Source organism: Miscanthus floridulus, chromosome 2 (assembly GCF_019320115.1).
Source record: "Miscanthus floridulus cultivar M001 chromosome 2, ASM1932011v1, whole genome shotgun sequence".
NCBI lineage: Eukaryota > Viridiplantae > Streptophyta > Magnoliopsida > Poales > Poaceae > Miscanthus > Miscanthus floridulus.
In genome coordinates, this window is record NC_089581.1 from 105,554,814 (window position 1) to 105,569,230 (window position 14,417).

Below are 14,417 nucleotides of genomic sequence, written 5' to 3' on the forward strand. Positions count from 1 at the left end.
GTTGGTAGGTAGCCCCGGCGTTCTTGAGCCCGAACGACATGGTCGTGTAGCAGTAGGCGCTAAAAGGCATGATAAAAGATGTCTTGATCTGGTCGTCCTCTTTGAGAGCGATCTGGTGATAACCAGAGTAGCAATCGAGAAAGGAAAGCAGCTCGCAACCGGCGATTGAATCTATGACCTCGTCTATGCGAGGTAAGCCGAAGGGGTCCTTAGGGCAGACTTGAATGAATAAAAATAGGACTGAATAAAAATTAATTTGAACTGAACTGGACTACGGGTTGATTCACTAAAAACTGAGGGGCTAATCTGCAAAACAGGCGCTGCTGACTGGGGGTTTGACCCGACGGTTGACCAGGGCGACATGTGGCGGTTGCTCACTAGGCATAGAGCACCATGTGGGCGTGGGCGTGCTGACGCAGCACGGTGCGCTGGGTCCACGAGTCCACGGTGGACTGGCCACTTAACCCCGAAGGGGTATGCAATCTCGACTGTTCATTCGACATCCAGCGGCACAGGGGTGAGGGTAGGGCAGTGGCTCACCGGGGAAGAGGACAATGCTGGCGGTGCCATGGCCGGTGTGAACTGGTGTTGCCAGTACGGCTGTCTAGGGCGCCAAATCATGAACTGAGGGCACAGGGACGGTCAGGAGCTCACCGAGAATCCGTTGGGGAAGATCTCGGTGCTCAGGGCGGGTCTAGACGTGCGGTTGATGGCGGCGGGGCTCTGGAGAGAGAAAGGCACATGGGTGAGTTCAAATCCAGGGTTTCCGTGACCAAAAGGATGCGGCAGAGGTACCTTTGGACGTGGGTGGTCACGGCAAAGCTCCAAGTGGCGTCGGCGTCAAGTTTTGCGCTCGGGAGGAGGGGTTAGCCGGCGGCGGTGAGATGTTGGACGCGGGCAGAGGAATGGGGAGAAAACGGGGCTCGGCTGGAGCTTTATAGGCGGGCGGGCTACGATGTGAAAGGAAGGGGAGCGGGGTAGATTCAGCGCTTTCCATACCTGGGCGCCGATGGCCTTCCATACGGGCGCGGCGGCTTGCTGATCGGGGCTACGCCATTGACGGGCAGAGAAAAGGAAAGGGGCATCGGGGAAGAAAGGAAAGGAAGAGGACGCGGCTGACGGGTGGGCCAGTGGGGCAGTGAGGGAGAAGGGCAAAGCGCGTGCGGGCGCATGCTGACAAGCGGGTCCTAGCCTGCAGCGAGGGAGAAGGGAAATGGTGCGTGCGGGCGAAGCCGAGGCGGGCCGCGGCTGAGCTGGGCCAGGCGGAACGGTGGGCCACCGAGCTGGCTGGAAGGGCTGCATGTGGGAGGAAGAAAGGCTGGGCAGCAGGCTAGGTCACGTGCGGTGCGGGCCAGAGCGCTGATGCGGGGCAGGCCGCCAAGACAGGCCGCCGGTTGATGCCAGCGTGGGGGAAAAAATAGGAAGGGCTGGCCTGCTTCGGTTGGGCTGAAAAAAGAGAAGATGAATTCTTTTCAAATCCAATCTTTTTCCAATTCTATTTTCTCCATTTCCATTTTTAAGCCAAATTCAAATAAGTTTTGAATTCGATTTCAAATCATCTAGCCCTACACTCAATCAAAAACCATATGATTCGGCATGAATGCAACAAACAAGTTTCTAAACTTATAGTTTATTTTATTTATACAATATTTATTATTTGGCCTAAGTTAGAAATACCTAGAAAATGTATTAAAAGGGCAAGAATTTAATTGCTAATTTGTAGTAGAATTTTGGGTGTTACAAACCTACCCCCCTTAAGAGGAATCTCGTCCTTGAGATTCGGATGGTTCAAAGAGATTGGGATAATCAGTTCTCAGATCCTCCTCTCTTTCCCAAGTTGCCTCATCCACTGAGTGTCTGTTCCACTGAACCTTGCACATTCTTATTATTTTGCTCCTTGTGATTCTCTCCGCTGTTTCTAGGATTCTTACTGGATATTCTTTGTATGATAGATCCCCTTGGATATCCAGTTCTTCCAAAGGTAGTTGTTCCTCGGGTACTCTCAAACATTTCTTAAGTTGTGACACATGGAAAACATCATGAACACCTGAGAGCTGCTCCGGTAACTCTAACTGGTAAGCAACTTCTCCTCTCCTATTGATGATCTTGAATGGTCCCACATACCTGGATGACAACTTTCCCTTGGTATGAAATCTCTTTACTCCTTTCATAGGTGAAACTTTGAGATAGACAAAGTCACTGATTTCAAATGCCAAATCTCTTCTTCTCGTGTCCACATAACTTTTTTGTCAGGACTGTGCAACCTTTAGGTTTTGCCTTATTGTTTGCACTTGTTTTTCTGCCAGTTGCAAAACATCTGGTCCAAAGACTTGGCTTTCCCCCGTTTGATTCCAAAACAATGGTGTTCTGCACTTCCTGCCATACAATGCCTCAAACGGTGCCATCTTAAGACTCTTTTAGTAGCTATTATTATAAGAGAATTCGGCATAAGGTAAACTCTTATCCCAACTTGTTCCATACTGTAGAGCACAAGCTCTTAGCATATCCTCTAAGATCTGATTTGTTCTCTCAGTCTGTCCATCTATTTGAGGATGGTAAGCTAAGCTAAAGTTCAACTTCGTATCCATTGACTCATGCAATTTCTGCTAGAAATGTGATGTGAACTGTGTACCCCTATCCGAAACAATCTTCTTTGGTACACCATGTAAACATACAATCCTTTCCATATATAACTCTGCTAACTTTGCACTCGAATAAGTTACCTTGACCGGAATGAAATGGGCCACTTTTGTCAGATGGTCAACAATCACCCAGATAGAGTCAAATCCTCTCTGTGTATGGGGTAATCCAACTATAAAATCCATTCCAACTTCTTCCCATTTCCACTCGGGTATCTTCATAGGCTATAGTAAACCTGCTGGCCTCTGATGTTCTGCTTTCACTCTTTGGCACGTATCACATATAGCCACATGTTCAGCTACATCTCTCTTTAGTCCATACCACCAGTATCTCTCTTTAAGATCAAGATACATTTTAGTACTTCTTGGGTGTATGGAATAGGCTGAGTCATGAGCTTCCCTCAAGATAGACTCCCTAATAGATTTTACTTCTGGCACACAAATCCTTTTACCAAACCATACTGTCCCTTGATCATCCATATGGAATCCTGGGGCTTTACCAATCACTATACGCTCTGCAATATCCTTGATCCTCTCATCACCCAGCTGTCCCTTATGAATCTCTTGTTCCAGAGTGGATTCTACCTCTAACTCCATGGTATTGGCCATAATACCCAAGTTTAGGTACTTGAACTCCTCACACAACTCTTCAGGTAGTTGAGTTGTATAGGCCATGTTCACATAACTCCTTCTACTCAAGGCATCTGGTACAACATTAGCCTTCCCCGGGTGATAGTGGATGTCCAAATCATAATCCTTGATTAACTCGAGCCATCTACACTGCCTCAGATTCAGATCTGACTATGTGAATATATACTTCAGACTCTTATGGTCCGTATAAATCTCACACTTATGACCAATCAAGTAGTGCCTCCAAATCTTAAGAGCATGCACCACAGCTGCCAGTTCTAGATCATGAGTCAGATAATTTAACTCATGTTTTCTCAGCTGTCTGGATGCGTAGGCAACAACTCTGCCTTCTTGCATAAGAACACCTCCTAGACCTTGCCGTGAGGCATCACAATAGATAGAGAAACTTTTGGTGAGATCAGGTAAGATGAGCACTAGAGCAGAAGTCAGTCTCTTCTTCAACTCCTCAAAACTGTCCTGGCATTGCTTAGTCCATACAAATTTGGCATTCTTCTCTAACAACGTAGTCATGGGCTTGGCTAACTTAGAGAATCCCTCGATGAATCTCCTATAATACCCAGCCATACCTAGAAAACTCTGAATCTCACTAACATCTTTAGGTGGCTTCCAACTCAACACATTTGCTGAACTTGGCATAAAGTTGATGTTCTCTAAGCTTCTGCAACACCAATCTCAAATGTTCTTCATGCTCTTCTTCATTCTTAGAATACACTAGTATGTCATCAATGAACACGACGACAAACTTGTCAAGGTACTCCATGAACACCTTGTTCATCAGATACATGAAGTAGGCAGGTGCATTTGTCAGACCAAAAGACATGACTGTGAACTCATACAGTCCATAACGGGTCACAAAGGCAGTCTTGGGGATGTCAGTACGCCTTATCCTCAACTGATGGTATCCAGATCGAAGGTCAATCTTGGAGAACACATAAGCCCCTTTCAATTGGTCAAATAGGTCATCAATTCTAGTAAATGGGTACTTGTTCTTAATTGTGACCTCATTAAGTGACCGGTGGTCTATGCACATCCTTTGTGTACCATCCTTCTTTTCTACAAACAGTATTGGTGCACCCCATGGTGATGAACTAGGTTGAACATAACCCTTGTCTAACAATTCCCTTAATTGTTTCTTAAGTTCTGTTAATTCATTCACTCCCATTCTATAGGGTCTCTTAGCTATGGGTGCAGTTCCAGGTAAAAGTTCAATTATAAACTCAATGTCTCAGTCAGGTGGCATACCTGGCAATTCCTCAGGGAAGACATCTGGGTACTCATTTACTATCCTTATATCTTCTATGGTTGTGCCTTCCAACTGATTAACCCGGTAGATTTTTGCAGCTGACTGAGTTGCCACATACACCACTTCTTCTCCAGTTGAAGTGATAAGATTCACAGAACTATTACCACAATTAATAACTACTTTCTGTAACCTTAGCCAATCCATACCCAAGATGACATCGATGAATTTATGACTACAAGATTTGCTTGAAATTCTACCCCCCTTATGCTGAGACTAGCAGCTAAGCATATCCACTCTGCTTTCATTACCCCACTAGGTGAGCTTACTAACATGTGTTTCTTCATAACACTTACTGGAATACCATGCTTCTTTATGAATGTATATGTTATGAAGGAATGCGAAGCACCAGAATAAAAAAGTACTGTAGCTGAGTTTGAGTTGACCGGAAACGTATCGATCACCACATCCGGTGCCTCCTGAGCTGTTTCAGCAGTAACATGGTTCACCTTTCCCCAAACATAGTTCTGCTGTGAGTTAGCCATCTTCTTGGGGCATCTATTGGAGTAATGTCCTGACTCTCCACAATTGAAGCACTTGTTGTCATTAACTGCATTTGGCGCTTTTGGTGCGCCATTCCTCTGTGGAGCATTGGGGGCATTATTCCTCACCGGTACATTGTTGGGCTACTGCTGGCACTGAGCTGGTGCCTTATACTGCTGCTGCTGCTGTGCACGCTGCTGGTTGCGGTTGGGACTTGTCTGACCTTGATAGCGCTGCTGAGGTTGAGCTTGTTGAGGGTTGGTACAGAAGCGAGAGTTGCTCCCGGATTGCTATCCTTGAAATTTCCTCTTTTTGTCCTCCATCTGGCGGCGCTTGTTCTCAATCACTAAAGCTTTGTCCACCAGCTGCTGGAAGTTAGCAAAGGTATGAGACAACAGCTGGTACTGGAGACCATCATTCAAGCCCTCCATAAATAGCTCCTGCCTCTTTCCATCCTCATCTACCTTAGTAGGTGCATACCATGACAATTATATAAACTTGTCACAATATTCAGCAACAGTCATGCTCCCCTGCTTGAGAGCCAAGAACTCCTTCTTCTTCAGCTTCATCAGTCCTGTAGGTACATGGTGAGTGCGAAAGGCACTGCGGAACTCAGCCCAAGTGATGGGATTTGCTTCGGTGCGGCCGAAGCGGAATGAGTCCCACCAATCCTGTGCAGCTCCCTGCAACTGTCCAGAAGCATATAAAACTTTCTCCCTATCATCACATTGGGCAATCTCTAGTTGCCTCTCAATGGCACGTAGCCAATCATCAGCTTGGAGTGGGTCGGTAGAGTGCTTGAATACAGGTGGGTGTACTTTCAGGAACTCTCCCCTCTTATCTCTGACATGAGGGGGTGCATTCCCATTCCCTTGCCCCATGTTCTGCATGTTCTGGGCCATCTATTGAAGCAACTAGGTCTGCATCATCATCAGCTGCTCCATGGTGACTGGGGGTGGTGGCGGCGGTTCCTCGCCTCCCTGGTTGTTCCTCCTGGTGTTCACCATCTGTAGATGCATCATATAAGTCTCACATGTCCAAGCATATAACTCTTACAAGATACTGGTGCAACAAGAGTAGGTGTAGACAAGAGATATATGTAGGGTATGCAAGAAGATATTTGCTCTGAACTTTTCCAGCGAGTTGGATAACAGCTGTGCTGTAAAACGAGCATATCTCACTCTCTGTTTATCATATGATTGCGTAGCATACCTTTCTGGAAATCTTATGAAATTCTCTACAACTTTTGTTTAGAACACTTTTTCAGATTCTGACGTTTACTTAGTCAAATACAGACAATAAGCAGTACTGTTCCGAAATTCTGACAGCACATAAACCTCAACTTACAACAGCTGTATCTCACAATTTGTAATAGCTATTGAGGTGATTCCAGAGCCAAAAGAAAGATGTTGAAGTCTACTTATCTCCATAAAAATTTCATGACCTTTGAGTATCTAGATTATGAGATATGAACTGATAAAGACAGACTGCTCCGAATGATACAGAATGGACAGCATGATAAAACAAAACCCAACTATTTATTCATAATATCCTTAAACCTTAACCTTAACTAAATGACCGTGGACATGCCCACAAGTCATCACAATCATATCAAAGATCCAAATCAAACATTATTCATAATGATAAACATCCAACCATGCAACTAACACTTGTCCAACCATTAAAAGAAAGAAACTAAATACTCTCTCGCGTAGCTACGCGTGCTTATTACATATTTTTAAGACTCTCCTATGGATACAGGTCGATGTTGGCGCTGGTGCTGGGGTCTCCAGACTCTCCTCTGGTCCTCGGGGGTGACTGAGCGGGTACTCCTGAATCTTCCACATCTGGACCTCCTAGCTGCTGCTTCAGTGTAGCGTTCTCACGAGCCAGCTGCATGTAGGCCCTCCCCATAACATCGAGCTCATCCAGGGCCTGATCCAAGTCAGTGTGGGTCTCAGCCAAGCACAACAGGGTAGGCCTCAGCCTCAGGTTCACCTCTCCAAGTGGTGCAGCGATGTTGCACGTAGACTGTCCGCTCCGACGGTGGGGAAGATAGCGGTCATCCTCCCAGGCGATGTCGTCGAAGTGACGGTCACGGTTGACCATCAACGCCTGTCGAGCTGCATCCCTGATGATGGCCGCATGTGTAAGTCATGCAGTGGTGGCGCGGTGGATATAGCGCACCCAAGTCCCCTCTCGGATGTACACTTCTGTCTCCCAGAAGCCGGTGTAGTCGGGGTGGGTCCAATGCTCCGTCCTATACTGAACAGTGCCTCCAGGGTGGTAGCGATGTACAAGTGCGAGAAGCCCAGGGTGGTAGTAGCCATCACCCTCCAAGTCATAGTGGATTTCCGCAGTCCATCCCTAAGCCAACGGTGCATTGTGATCATCATCATTGTCATCATCCCCATCGTCTCCACCATCTCCACCGTCTCCACCATCATCACCTCCATCAGCATCAGAATCATCAGAACCATCTCCATCATCGGGGTCACTAGCTCCCTCCTGGCCACCTTGTTCCTGCACTTCCTCGGGATCTTCCTCAGACTCCTCTATCTCAATGGGTCCCTCAAACATGGGTCCCTCTTCTGTTTCTTCATCCATTAGATCCTCCAACAAGTCCTCCAGAGGTTCCCCCATGGGCACCTCCATAGGTGGTTCCTCCTCTTGGTTCCTTAGAGCCTCCACAAGATGTGCCAGGACACGCTTGCCCAAAGTGAACCTGGTCCTCCTAGTGGGCATCAGGATGGTCCTCTTGCGTGGGGTCTGCTTGGTACGGGCCATCTACAAGAATGAAAAGGTTGAGTATTAGAACAAAATAATTTTTGGCAACAGATAAAGAACATAATATAAGCAAAAATTTTATAGCAAAGTAAAAGTAGTAAAATAAAGATAATGAAATCCTAGAAACGTCCATTTCTATCTAGGTTGTTCGTCCTACAGTCAGTTATAGCTCTGATACCAATTTGTCGTACCCAATTTTGCAAAGCAAAACCAAGTACTCATATATGTGCACCCAGGATGTCCAAACACACACATATATCACAAATTGCAATAGTATCAAAGTAAAGTACTTATTACATCGCATATCTCATCATAAAGTTAAATACAAAGTTTGCTTGAAGGCAATATTATTACAAACACAGCGGAATAAGTAGCCCAACTGCCACAGGGACTCCAACTAGTGAACGCCTCCCTAGTAGTCCTGGACATTCTCCGGAAATTCTTCATATCCATTATCTGTTACCCATCTAGGATTTTCATTGGATGTAAAGCAAGTGTAAGCTCACCATGCTTAGCAAGTATATCAAAGGGTTCTATGAGGCTCAAAATAGGCTTGACACTGTTTGACTGCGGTTCGCAATTTTAGTTGATCAATTTTTAGCATCCTGAGTTACTACTTTAATGAACATTCCCAATTCCCAAGTGGTATTAAAGTATCATCAAGCTTTATCTCATAACCCATCCATCCATCATCCACAGTAACCACTAATCTCGAAGGATCCAGACCGCTCGTATCCGTGAGCATGGCTGTTATAATAGGTTAATTATTTCTGTAGAAATTGTACATCTTTACCCACCGAGCCATGATTCCCAATGCCGGGGTTCACAAGACCCACTACACCTCTTCCCAGGAAGTGTGGCAGAGTTTCACTATGAAACCTTAGCTAGTTGCACTAATAGGTTGTAGCTACAAAGGAATGGCACGCGTGGGCATCGCAGCACGGTGCACACCCTAACAGAAAAAAGGAAAGATACCCTCTTACCCCTTACTGGAGCTACAGATGAGCTTGTACAATCTAGATAATATGTTAAAGTCAGAGCCATGTGACACTCGGGGTTGTACGGTCCCTCCTGGGTTGCCGCTTCAGGATTAAGTCCTTATGGAGAGGCACTAGAGTACTCAACCCCATACTCCAGCCCCCTATCTATTGCTAAAAAGTTCCATTTAATCACATTGCATATAGCTTTTAATTATGTTTAACAATTACTTCATGTTAAGCGCTGCAGCATCTATCCAAAATGCCTACCCAATATACCTAGGTATCAAGGATATGTGGTACAAGGAATTATCTAGGTAAAGTCCTTAAAGGCAATTCAAATTAAACACATGCATGAATGTAAGTGGTAGTAGTTCATAGGTAACAAGGGCCCTTTGGTACACTTGCCTTCCTCAAAGTCATCCTGGGAGTACTGCTGATCCTGCTGGGGGTCCTCAGTCACCTCAAATGGCTCACCCTCTAATCGTGATCCAATCATCAATCAAGCATCATTCCAATCATTACATGCATACAAGATAGACCTCCATTAGAACAGTACACCAAACAGTGAAAACATATGTTGAAAAGTTTACAGATCTATTCTACGCATTGCTACGAATACGTGAGCGAAAGAATCACTCAAATCGGACTTAAAACGTGAAAGTTATGCATGAAATAAGATGTAATGGCAATTCTATAAATAAACTAAACCTATTTTTGAATTAAAACAATTAAAAATCTGAATTTAAATGAAATTTGGACTGGGCATACTATTTCTGGAAACTATAGGGACTTGAACGAATAAAAACAGGACTGAATAAAAATTAATTTGAACTGAACTGGACTGCGGGTTGATTCACTAAAAACTGAGGGGCTAATCTATAAAATAGGCGCTGCTGACTGGGGGTTTGACCCGACGGTTGACCAGGGCGACACGTGGCAGCTGCTCACTGGGTGCGGTGCACCACGCGGGCGTGGGCGCGCTGACGCGGCACGGTGTGTCGGGTCCACGAGTCCACGGTGGACCGGCCACTTAACCCCAAAGGGGTACGCAATCTCAACCGTTCATTCGACATCTAGCGGCGCAGGGGTGAGGGCAGGGCAGTGGCTCGCCAGGGAAGAGGACGATGCCGGTGGCGCCATGGCCGGTGCGAACTGGCATTGTCGGTACGGCTGTCCAAGGTGCCAAATCATGAACTGAGGGCACGGGGACGGTCAGGAGCTCACCGGGAATCCATTGGGGAAGATCTCGGCGCTCGGGGCAGGTCCAGAGGTGCGGTTGATGGCGGCAGGGCTCTGGAGAGAGAAAGGCATGCAGGTGAGTTCAAATCCAGGGTTTCCGTGACCAAAAGGATGTGGCATAGGTACCTTTGGACGCGGGTGGTCATGGCGAAGCTCCAAGCGGCGTCGGCGTCGAGTTTTGCGCTCGGGAGGAGGGGTTAGCCGGTGGTGGTGAGATGTTGGATGTGGGCAGAGGAATGGGGAGAAAACGGGGCTTGGCTGGAGCTTTATAGGCGGGCGGGCTACGACGTGAAAGGAAGGGGAGCGGGGTAGATTCGGCGCTTTCCATACCTGGGCGCCGGTGGCCTTCCATATGGGCGCGGCGGCTTGCCGATCGGGGTTGCGCCATTGATGGGCAGAGAAAAGGAAAGGGGCATCGAGGAAGAAAGGAAAGGAAGAGGACGTGACTGACGGGTGGGCCAGTGGGGCAGTGAGGGAGAAGGGCAAAGCGCGTGCGGGTGCGCGCTGACGAGCAGGTCCTGGCCTACAGCGAGGGAGAAGGGAAACAGTGCGTGCGGGCAAAGCCGAGGCAGGCCGCGGCTGAGCTAGGCCAGGCGGAACGGTGGGCCACCGAGCTGGCTAGAAGGGCTGCGTGTGGGAGGAAGAAAGGCTGGGCAGCAGGCTAGGCCACGTGCGGTGCGGGCCAGAGCGCTGATGCGGGGTAGGCCGCCGAGACAGGCCGCCAGTTGATTCCAGCGCGGGGAAAAAAATAGGAAGGGCTGGCCTGCTTCGGTTGGGCTGAAAAAAGAGAAGATGAATTCTTTTCAAATCCAATCTTTTTTCAATTCTATTTTCTCCATTTCCATTTTTAAGCCAAATTCAAATAAGTTTTGAATTCGATTTCAAATCATCTAGCCCTACACTCAATCAAAAACCATATGATTCGACATGAATGCAACAAACAAGTTTCTAAACTTATAGTTTATTTTATTTATACAATATTTATTATTTGGCCTAAGTTAGAAATACCTAGAAAATGTATTAAAAGGCAAGAATTTAATTGCTAATTTGTAGTAGAATTTTGGGTGTTACAACACTAGTCGAATCGCTCTATCCACTCATCGCAGTAGTTGCTGGGCATGGAGCAGGAAGCCATGGATGCACTGCAGCCCAACCCAGCACTCGCTCGACACCAACCACCTATGCACAAATGGCTTGGGCTAAACCGTGATGCTCATAGCGTCATCAACAATTGATGCCATGCCCGACATGATGATAACACCCATTGAATGGTGGCGAGAGCAGGCAGCATGAGCCCCAACCTGGCCATCGAGGAGTGCGAGAACATGCACCCTAGGCATGGTGGCCGACCAAATGACTAGAGCTCCAGCCCAGATAGCCCGAGGCCATGGGCCTTTCATCGTCGCATCCAGAAAGTGTCATTCCCACAGCGCTTCCGATCGCCCACCAAAATCGCTAGGTACACCAGGGAGATAAACCCTGGTATATGGCTCGAAGACTTCTAGCTTGCCTACCGAGCTGGAGGAGTATATGATGACTACTTCATCATCCAATACCTCCCCATCTATGTGGGGGAGCATGTTTGAGCATGGCTCAAATTCCTTCCGCCTGACAGCATCCACGATTGGGCGGATCTCAAGAGAGTCTTTGTTAGAAATTTCTACGGGACGTATGTCCATCCTAGGAATTCTTGGGACCTCAAGAGCTACCAGTAAGAGCCTAACAAGTCCCTACAGGATTACATCTGTAGGTTCTTAGAGCAGTGCAACTCCCTTCCTGATGTCATCGATGTGGACGTCATCAGCACGTTCCTCTCTAGGACAACCTGCGAGTCCTTGATCCACAAGCTCGGTTGTGTGAAGCTCCATACCACCCATGACCTGCTCGACATCGCCACGAACCATGGCTTCGATGAGGAGGCAGTCGGGGTGGTCTTCAGCGGCGGTCGAGATAGGGGCAAGGCCAAGCGCAAGGACCAAGGCGAGTGCTGCTCCACACAAAAGGGCAAGAAGAACAAGAAGGATTGGCACCGACTGGCCAACCTAGCTTTGGTCACTGTGGCTGACCGAGCAGGCAAGCAGCCCTAGTAGGGCTAGCCTGACCACTGCGACAAGCTCATGGAGAGTCCATGCACCAACCACGCCTATCCCATCAAACACCTCTACAAGGACTACGAGCTCCTCAAGCGCTTCCTGTGGCAAGCCGCCAAGCCAAAGGAAGGGAAAGGCAAGGAGGCGGTGGACACGAATGAGGCACGGCGGGCAAGGATGAAGACAACTTCCTTGACCTCAATGAATGCCTCATGATCTTTGGGGGATTTGACGCTATCCACTCGAAGCGCTAGCACAAGGTACGCTATAGAGAGGCATACGCTGCTGAGTCGGCCATCCCCTCTTTCCTTAGCTGGTCAGACTCCCCGATCACTTTTAATTAGAGAGACCAACCTTCCCACATCACCCGACCAGGTCACTACTCGCTCATCGTTGACCCCATCATTTGCAAGAAGCGCCTCACCAAGGTGCTGATGGACGGAAGCAATGGCCTCAACATTCTCTATGTTGACACCCTCGACGCCATGCGTATCCCCCAGTTGGAGCTCTACTCAGTGAGCTCTCCCTTCCACGACACGATCCCAGGGGCGTAGGCGTATCCACTCAGGTAGATCGACCTACCTGTCACATTTGGTGACTGCGCTAACTTCCGCTCAGAGGTCCTAGCCTTCGAGGTAGTGGACTTTCTAGGGTCCTACCACGCCATTTTGGGACGGCCATGCTACGCCAAGTTCATGGTGATCCCCAACAACACCTAACTCAAGCTGAAGATGCCAGGGCCGAACGGCGTCATCATCGTAGGTAGTATCTTCTCGCATGCCTACACGTGCGACCGCAAACATTATGAGCTCGCCATTGCCATCATCAACTCTGTCGAGCTCCCGAAGCTCAAGAATTCAGTGACTGCAGTAGTCCCTAACTGCAATAGGACAACCTTCTCGAGTGCCTTCCATCCGACTGAGGAAACAAAGGTGGTGGAGATCGACCCCACCGACTTGACCAAGATGGTGCGGATTGGGACCAAACTCCTAGCCAAATAGGAAAGCGAGCTCACTGACTTCCTTTGCGCAAATCGTGATGTCTTCGCATGGAAGCCTTCTGACATGCCGGGCATACCAAGGGAGGTCACCGAGCACGTGTTACGCATTGTTTCAGGCTCAAAGCCTGCCAAGCAATGCGTGTGTCACTTTGATGATGAAAGGCACAGGGCCATAGATGATGAAAGCCCACCAAACTTTTGGTAGCCGGATTCATCAAAGAGGTATACCACTCTGACTGGCTAGCTAATCCTGTTCTTGTGAAAAAGAAGAATAGGAAGTGGAGAATGTGTGTTGACTATACTGGCCTCAATAAGGTGTTCCCAAAGGATCACTTCCCTTTACCATGCATAGATCAGATAGTCGACTCCACCTTAGGGTGCGAAATCCTCTCCTTCCTGGATGCCTACTCAGGCTACCACCAGATCATGATGAAAGAGTTCGACTAGGTCACAACTAGATTCATCACCTCGTATGGTTCATACTATTATGTAACCATGCCTTTTGGTCTGAAGAACACTGGCGCCACCTATCAATGGTGCATGAAGCAATGCTTCGCAAACCAAATCGACCCGCCTGACCAACCTAACCAAGTCGAGCGGCTGAAACCAACAATTGTTGTCAATGTAGATGATGTAGTGGTGAAAATGGCTCAAGCTAGCGACCTGATCGCAAACTTGGCCACAACATTCGCGAACCTCCAAAGGTTCAGCTTCAAATTGAATCCTAAAAATGTGTTTTTGGGGTTCCAAAGGGGAAGCTGCTCAGATACATCATGTCCGAGCGTGACATCGAAGCCAACCCCGAAAAATCATGGCCATCTCCAACATGGGCCCGATACGCAACATCAAGGGCGTATAAAGGCTCACCGACTGTTCGGCTGCCCTAAGCCAGTTCATCTCCTGTCAGTGTTTTGAACAAACACCAACTAGTAAATTTATATTTGTTGCACGTTAGGCCCGGATGGTGTACTAAAGGACACGAGGTTTATACTGGTTTGGGCTAAATGTCCCTACATCTAGTTTGCTGCTGTTGGTATTATTAGTACCGAAAAAGGTTCATAGTAGAGGGTACAAATGGTTGAGAGAGGGACAGGTCCCAAGTCTCTGATGGAAAGGTTGAAAGGATGCCAAGAGCTCGATTGCTACTTGGTTGTGTGTTATGTGTGGAATCGATCTGTCCCCTTAGTGGGGTGCCCTGCCCTCCCTTTTATAAACCAAGGGGGAGTAGGGGTTACAGATGGGAGAAAG

At 47.7% G+C, this 14,417-nt stretch overlaps 1 pseudogene; it reads right to left on the bottom strand.

The window, feature by feature from the left end:
- LOC136539303 (actin-related protein 2/3 complex subunit 2A-like) overlaps positions 1-14,417 on the bottom strand; it is a 190,280-nt pseudogene that overhangs the window by 70,453 nt on the left and 105,410 nt on the right.